The 8,133-nt window shown below is 42.6% G+C and overlaps 1 pseudogene; it reads right to left on the reverse strand.

Moving 5' to 3' along the window:
- Positions 1–1,227: 1,227 nt before the first annotated feature.
- Positions 1,228–3,569, reverse strand: LOC136468071 (uncharacterized; annotated as a pseudogene).
- Positions 3,570–8,133: the final 4,564 nt, after the last annotated feature.

Here is an 8,133-nt window from a genome sequence, read left to right on the forward strand (position 1 = left end):
GGTAGCTAGCAGCAAATTGATAAAAGGGCGCTGCACTCATCAGATAGCGACATGGCGACCATGGCCACATTTAAAGATGGCAACGGGTAATATCCGCGCGGATAGTGGCTTTGCATGCCCGCGCCCGCGAGAAAAATCTCATGCCCGCACCCGCGCCCGCCACCCGCCACGGGCAGCAACCTGTGCCCGTGCCCGTGCCCGCGGGCATTCATGCTCGTATCCGCGCCCACCGGGTCGGGTGCCCGTGGGTACGCGGATTTTTTCTGCCTGCTGCCATCTTTAATAATATCTGTACGGATAGTGGCTTCGCACGTCCGCGCCCGCGAGAAAAATCTCATGCCCGCACCCGCGCCCGCCACCCGCCACATGCAGCAACCTGTGCCCGTGCCCATGCCCGCGGGCACAGATTCATGTCCGTATCCTCGCCCACCGGGTCAGGTACCCGCGGATACGCGGGTATTTTGTGCCCGTTGCCATCTTTAGCCACATTTGCTGCCTTGGCGTGCTCTCTCTCTCTCTGTGCGCTTCTATCTTTGTCTCTCTCATATTATTTGCTGCAGTTTAGACGATTGAGGTCACAGTATTCATACGTACGAGTACTGTGCATCCAAAATCCTCATGTTCTCTTCTTCAATGTCTGCCAGGGTGAAGACATCACGTATTCACATTACCAAGCAACTGCCATCGTTGTATTCTACTGTGGTGCAACTCCAGGCCCTGTTTCGGTGAACTCTTATCATGAGGCTGCTACGTGAAAATATTCCGGTAAAAATAATAAATTAGCTCACTCACTCAATATGGCTCCGTTCATTATATTTTCAACAAAATTTCTTTCTATATATATATATAACCATATTCAGCGGCGAAGCTAGAGCAAAATGATGGGGGGTGCACCTCTTAATTCATAACTACACTGACCGATATGATGTTCAATCAAAAATAGCATAACTAATGTATAGCTACCAGATTTTAATATCAAATTCGACTTCTAGCAATAGAGATGAGAATTTGGTCGAAACATAACACTCACCGTTTAACAAAAAGAAGTGTATTCATTGATAGAATGCCAAAATCATGAACAAAACAAGCCCTATATAGCAAAATATGTGATCCAGAAGACCATGATGAAGATCCCACTAGCCTAAAAGGAAAGAAAACAAATAGGTCAATTATTTAGCAAATAAATTGTAAAACTATTGATTAAAAGTAGATACATTGCATTACCTATCAGAGATCATATTTATGCCCTTTTCCTTCCATGGTCATGAAACGATGAACCACAGCCTCGTTGCTAACTTTCTTCATTTCTTCTTTCTCTAGATAGCAAATAAGTCTATGACTAAGTGTTGATCACCCATGCGATTAGACAAGCTTATTTTGACAATCTTCATTCCAGAAAAGCATCTCTCAACTGTTGCAGTAGCGACAGGCAGTACTAGTACAAGCTTCAAAAGTCGATAGACCAATGGATAACAACGATGTTTCCCTGTCTCAACCATTTTTTGAGAGAGCTCACCAATAGTGTTGATGTTGGAGAATCTAGCATCTTCTCGCACATCGGCAATGTAAAGGCAAAGGTAATAACTAAGGTCTCTCAAATCATCAGTACTAAAATCATCAGGATATAGTTTTGCTAAGCTCATCAAAGTCTCCATATCAAAAGCATGAAATCGATCCCTTGGGTCGAAAGCGGCCGAGCAAACAAGCAATTGAGAGCTTGTCTCACTAAAGCGGCTATCAAGCTCTTGAACTAGCCAATCAATAACATCATTAAAGCAATCCACTTCATAGTGATGCTTGTATGTAATTCCTGATTTTTTTCTAGGTTGTCGGGGATCAACATAGGCATCTTCCATTTCCACTCGGTCAATTTCATGCATGTCACAAAACTCATTCACTTCATCTAATAATTTGTCCCACCCATCTCTTCTAAGATTATTCAAATGGAGTCTAGTTGATTTCACACATCCAATGGCATTTACAATGTCTTGATCCTTGCGTTGCAATGCTAATGACAAGGCATTTGTGGCAGTTAATGTAGTCAACATGAGATGCAAATAAAAGGCAAAGTCAAATGATTTGAAGTATACTAGAAGATTTGATGCTTGATCTCTATTTTTCCAATCTCTGTCATCCTTTTCAACAACTTTTAGCACTTCAACTATTGTAGGAAACATGTTGACTAAACTTTTGAAAGTTTTGTAATGAGAACTCCAACGAGTATCTCTGGGTCTTTGAAGGCATTGCTCTTGATTTAACCCTGTCCCAGTCTCAAGTTGCCCACAACCTAATGCCTTTGTCACTTGTTCATGATTAATATCTCTAATCATATCCCGTCTCTTAGCTGATCCACCCACCACATTTAATAAGATAGAAATCATGCTTAAGAAATTGCTTACGCCCTTATGTTTTCTCATGACTGCCACAATGACTAATTGAAGTTGGTGAGCAAAGCAATGCACATAATAAGTTGTCCTACTTTCTCTCATGATCAATGATTGCAAGCCATTAAACTCACCTCGCATATTGCTAGCACCATCATATCCTTGGCCTCGAACTTGCTTTAAGCTTAGTTTAAACTTTGCAAGTAAAGAATCAATAGATGACTTCAGGTGGGAAGAAGTCGTTTCAGTCACATGCACAATGCCAACAAACCTCTCTTTCACGATCCCACATTTGTCAGCATACCTCAAGACCACAGCCATTTGTTCTTTGCAAGCAACATCTCTTGACTCATCAACTAGCAAGCAAAACACATCATTGCCCAGTTCTTCAAGGATAGAGTGTACAATCTCATTTGCAAAACATTCAACAATGTCCCTTTGAATTTCAGGAGCTAGCAAACAACTATTAGTTGCAGCATTTGTACTCACCGCTTTGCGTAACTCTAGATCATGTTGTGCTAAGCAATCATAAAACTCCTTGAAGTTCCCTTTATTGTTGGATTCTAGTGACTCATCATGACCACGAAAAGGCAATCCTTGCTTCAACAATAGCCTAGCAGTATCAATGGATCCATTCAACCGAGTAAAATAAGCCTTCTTTGCAGTCTCACTTATCTGATTGTAAGCAACATCTATGTGTTGCCTTCTTTGTAACAAATCATCACACTTCTTCATTGCATTATAGTGTAAGCCACCAACATCACCAACATGTGACTTTAGCCTTCCTTTCCTATGATAACCATTCCAACCATTAACTATAAATGATTCATATCCTGCATCCTTCTTTTCTCTGAATAAGAAACAACAAAAGCAATATGCTCTGTCCTTTGACTCACTATATTCAAGCCAACTTCCAAACTCATCAAACCATTCCGAGATAAATCTTCTCAGCTTGTCTCCAATATCTGAAACAGGAAAATTACATGTGCGAGGCTGGCAAGGTCCATTTTCCAAATATTTTCTTCTGACCTTTTCTCTATGGTTAGGATGGTAAGCATCAATTTGTTTTCTCAAGCCTGGATCATATTTAATCTCCACTTCCCAATTGAGATCATCTAGACATGAATTTCTGTTATTGTTGGCGGTGTCTGTGTCTGGAGCTTTCCGCTTATAAAACCTCTCCATGATTACCTATAATGTGCAAGCATAATCAAATTGTAGATCCATACTATCATAAATGTATATGCATATACTAAAAAGAGAAAACCCCAATTAATCACTAACCCTAAACTGCAACCTACTCAATTTCAACATATAACCAGGAAGAATCGAAATCGGATGTGAGGCTTAACTTGATTGAAATACAAGATAAATAAATTGAGGGTTTGATTCCTTGCCTTTTCTTTTGGAGCAGAAGTCCAGAACAGAGAGAGCTAGAGAGGCTGTGAGGGTGAGCGCCCTCACATCAGGCTGTTGCCGCGGCCATCGGGCGCTCGGCTCGGCTCGACGAGATGACGACAGGGATCAAGACCAGATGACGAGATGATGACCAGATGACGAGACGACGTCAGGCTGTTGCAGCAGGGATCGTCGCCGGCATGGCGGCGTCGGTGCCTTGCCGCCCCTGCCCAGCTGCCCTTGCATAGTTGCGTCGCTGGCTTGCTGCATTAGGCGAAACGCCGTGGCCTCCTCGCCCCTCGCGGACTCACGTGCGGCCACAGCGAAAATTCCCGTGGAGGCAGCCGTGCGTGCGTGGAGACTCATTGGCATCCTTCTCCTGGAACCAACCTGCGATGTGGGCTTGGCCAGTGGGGGTTGCCTGCTTTTAGGCCGGGGGGTGCACAAACGATGAAAATTTGCTCCTCATAACATAGTTTCGATTTTGGCCTGGGTGCCTGGGCATCCAGCGCTCTCAACGTGGCTTCGCCCGTGACCATATTTGTATATTCTACTATGGTGCAACTCGCATGTGTCCATTAGGCTGCCTCAAAATTTCATTAACAAAACTCTAGCTTTATTCTATAACACGTCTTTTGTTCATTCATCACTTGCACTCATATAATATTGTCTCTAAATTCCCGCAGCAACGCACGGGGAATTCTTCTAGTGTAATCAATGAGTGGGTCGGGGAAGATCGGGAGTGATATACTGCCTTGTATATCTTTTGTGGGAGCTAATTAGACTTCTCATGAATTTGAGTTCTACCTCTCTAGCCACTCTCACTCTTGTATTTAAGCAAACAAATGCACGAGCATGTAGCACTTATGTAGCAGATTATTTGAGTGTTTGTGGTGGAACAAGCTTCTAGGGAACATGTGTATCTAAGCATGTGACCGTGAGTCCGTGACCCAAGAGAAGGGGTGAATTGGGTTACTAAAACTAATCTAGGGATCTACTCAACAGACCATTAGATTAACCTAAACAAACTAGCAAGATGTGCAAACAAGGGTTAATCTAGTGCTCTACTTACCACCCCAAAAAGTTTGCAGCATATAGCCAATCCTATTACTTCAAGGCACTCTAGGAAAGGTAAATGTGGACAATAACAAGAGTAAATGTGGATGTTTAAATGTGCTAAGTAAAGTTGAAAAAGAAGAGCACAAACTCACAAAGACGCAAGGATGTACGCCCTAGTGTCGGTGGGCAAACCCCCACCCCTAGTCCGCGGTGCTCCAATGAGAATATGTGCCTAATCACATAGCTTAACTACTCCGGTCAATTTCTCAGGCTCACCACAAAGGCTCTTCTTAAGAAAGGAATGAAGTGTCAGCCACCCACCTAAGCTTGCCTCAAACTACCCTTCTCTTCCAATCACCTTGCAACCATCCACTGTGAAGCTTTTCCACCAATGAAGGGTCTTCTCTGATGAGGACATGACACCCATGCATATGACCATGTTTGGCACATGGTATGGAGGGGTAGGAGGCCAGCAAGGGTGTCCAAGTCAAGAAGGAGATCCGAGGCTAATTCGGTTCGAATCCCCGAGGTAGAGGCCCAAAACAACTCAAATTCGAGTCTGCCTCGGCCTCCATGATCAGTCTTCCTTAAACTGGTCACCTAGGACGCATCCGGACTCTGTTTTCAACGATCCACATATGGTTGGAAAGTTGATTTGACAAGGAAGCCAATCCAAGTGGTCTCACATTAAAAGACCTTCGAAATCAACGGGAATCGTCGAAACAAGTTAGCGTCCAGAATCTGCCAAGGTGCTGCGACACCGTCTTTTGGTCCGTTGGACCGTGTATCGTGTTTGGGCCCATTAGGGGGGCGCGTCCAGGGGGTGATGCCCAAGACTATAAATAGCAGCCGTCGCTCTCCTTAGGGTTTGGGTTTTGTTTAGTTCTTGATTTCCTCGTGAAACAGACATCGTTTTGCTGCAACTGTGCCGCCAAGGCTTCTTGCTGTGAACCAGGGCCCCAGTTCTTGATCTTGTTCGCCTGTGGCGATTAGTCCTTTCGAATAAAGACTTGAACTCCTTCTCGTTATCATAAGCCTCATATTTATTTGCAATTTCAAATTGCGTTTATCCTGTTCTTGCTTGTGTTCTCGATTCGCTTGCATGAAAGCCTTCTCGGCGAGGTCAATCGCGTTCGTATGGTTGATAACCAACGGAGCAGTGGTGTAACAGTTGCGGGGGTCCGAATCAGTCTTGGTTCGAAGCCTAGATCGTGAACGTCGAGTCTCCACCGATCGATGCTATCATACCTATCGGAAGATCGGGCCTAATCTACATCATTCTCGTCCCTAAACAGGATGTCACCGCCACTCCACACCAACCCAAAGGGTTGTCCACAATGCTGGTAAGCCACTCAAGGCACCAAGGTCCCGACAGCCTGAGATTACATCGAGAACTTAGTTCTTATTCTCTCTCAAAGCCCAATCAGACTCTATTCTCACTCTACGCACGTGGCATGGATCTCTCTTACATGTAAATGCAATCTTATATATACTAGTCGTTGCAGATCGATTAATACAGTGGTTCGCTCTGTTAGAGATATGTGTGTGTGCTTGTATATTCCCACTTGTATAGGGGTTCATTTGCATATTATACATGTACATATTGGGGCTTCCCCCTTTCTCTCAATACAGAGTTCACTTTCCTAACACGCTCTACACATCACCACAAATCAACTAGTGTGTGATTCCCTAAAACTATCTATTGCAACTATGGGCCTATGTGCACTGTTCAATACTCGGTACACATCCTAATCACCAAACCTTCAAGTGAGCTTTTCAGCCATGTGTCCACCTAGCACTGGAGGCACGGTGTAATACTCTTGTACACTGAAGGTTCAACCACTGTTATCATTCGAATATTGATGTTCTTCAACCCAACTTTGGCCTGTGCACTTTTTTATCACCGGATCATACGGTGTGACTTCTTCTCTAATCAACCACTATGTTAGGTCATTGTGCAATAGTCAATTGTATTGATTTCTTTTTATCACTGAACATTACATGCTGTCTTCTTATGTGTTCTTGATTGTTTAACTTCTATACTCCAATTCGTGCAAATCTTAGGTCACCGGACCTTCTAGTGCTTGCATTTCACACTAACATGGGGTGATTTTGCTCATTTCTTTGTCCGATGCTTGCATCATTTTTACACCTTGCGTTTCACCTTGATGCATTGTAGACATCGACTTACAATCTATGCCAAACAAAAGCAGATATTATCACTTGTGATCCTTAACATCCCACTATGTAGATCTCTATAGATGGGAATTATTTTGCAACTTCACATTTCCCAAAGTTACAATGACAAAACAACTAACAAGATGTGCACTTAAGATTTATCTAGTGTTCCCTACTTATTGAACCCATAAAGAGTTTGTGACCTCAAATGATTAATGTTTCAATAAGACCTCATATGTTTGAATCAACCTAGGCGCATCCTTTTCCTGATCTTGAGGAATGGATGGTTTGGAAAATAAATAAACTAGAAAGATACCCTGCGCGTTGCTGCAGGACTTTCTTAGAAATATTGCATGTGTGAGTTAAACCTGCATGTTGTCACATACATTCTTATCAAATTGGACAGGGCAATGGATGAATTCAATAAACAAACTAGCAGAACTAGACCGAATTATAAGACGATGAAATGGCAAAACAAACAACAATATATAGATGCTTTCTATATTTCTTAAGCTTCATGGAGATTAGATAGCTTGTATTAAGAGGTTGCAGGTTAGTGGGATGATATAACTATTAGTGGGAGATGATGTGGATAGCTTACATGTTGAGATAGAACTTGTAGTGGAGATTAGCTTTATAAGAGATATATAGATATGCAAATTTCTAGAGACAAATGTCTTATTTGCTTCTGGTCTTATCTGCTCCATATTATTTTATACCAATTGATTTAGTATCATTTATTTTTATCACTTCAACATGGTCTAATTCACATATGAAATAGTAGTACTTCCTCCGCTCCAAATTATAAGATATATTATTTTTATTATATATTTAGATACAATGTGTATCTAGATGTATAATAAAAACTATGTATTTAGAAGAAAAAAAAGTTAAATGTCTTATAAATTGTAACTAAAGGGAGTACTATTAACGCGCTGGCAGCAGCACATTCGATCATCGCGGGGGGAGGAAAAGGGGAAAAGGCACTCCAAAACGCCGCCCACCCCGGTGACCGATGATGCATGTGGCCTACTTTGTGGCGTGGTCCATAGCAGTCCACTACCAGTCTACCACACCCAGCCGAGCAGCCCATATATAGCAACATGTCAACTTT

This window comes from Miscanthus floridulus, chromosome 1 (assembly GCF_019320115.1).
Source record: "Miscanthus floridulus cultivar M001 chromosome 1, ASM1932011v1, whole genome shotgun sequence".
Classification (NCBI taxonomy): domain Eukaryota; kingdom Viridiplantae; phylum Streptophyta; class Magnoliopsida; order Poales; family Poaceae; genus Miscanthus; species Miscanthus floridulus.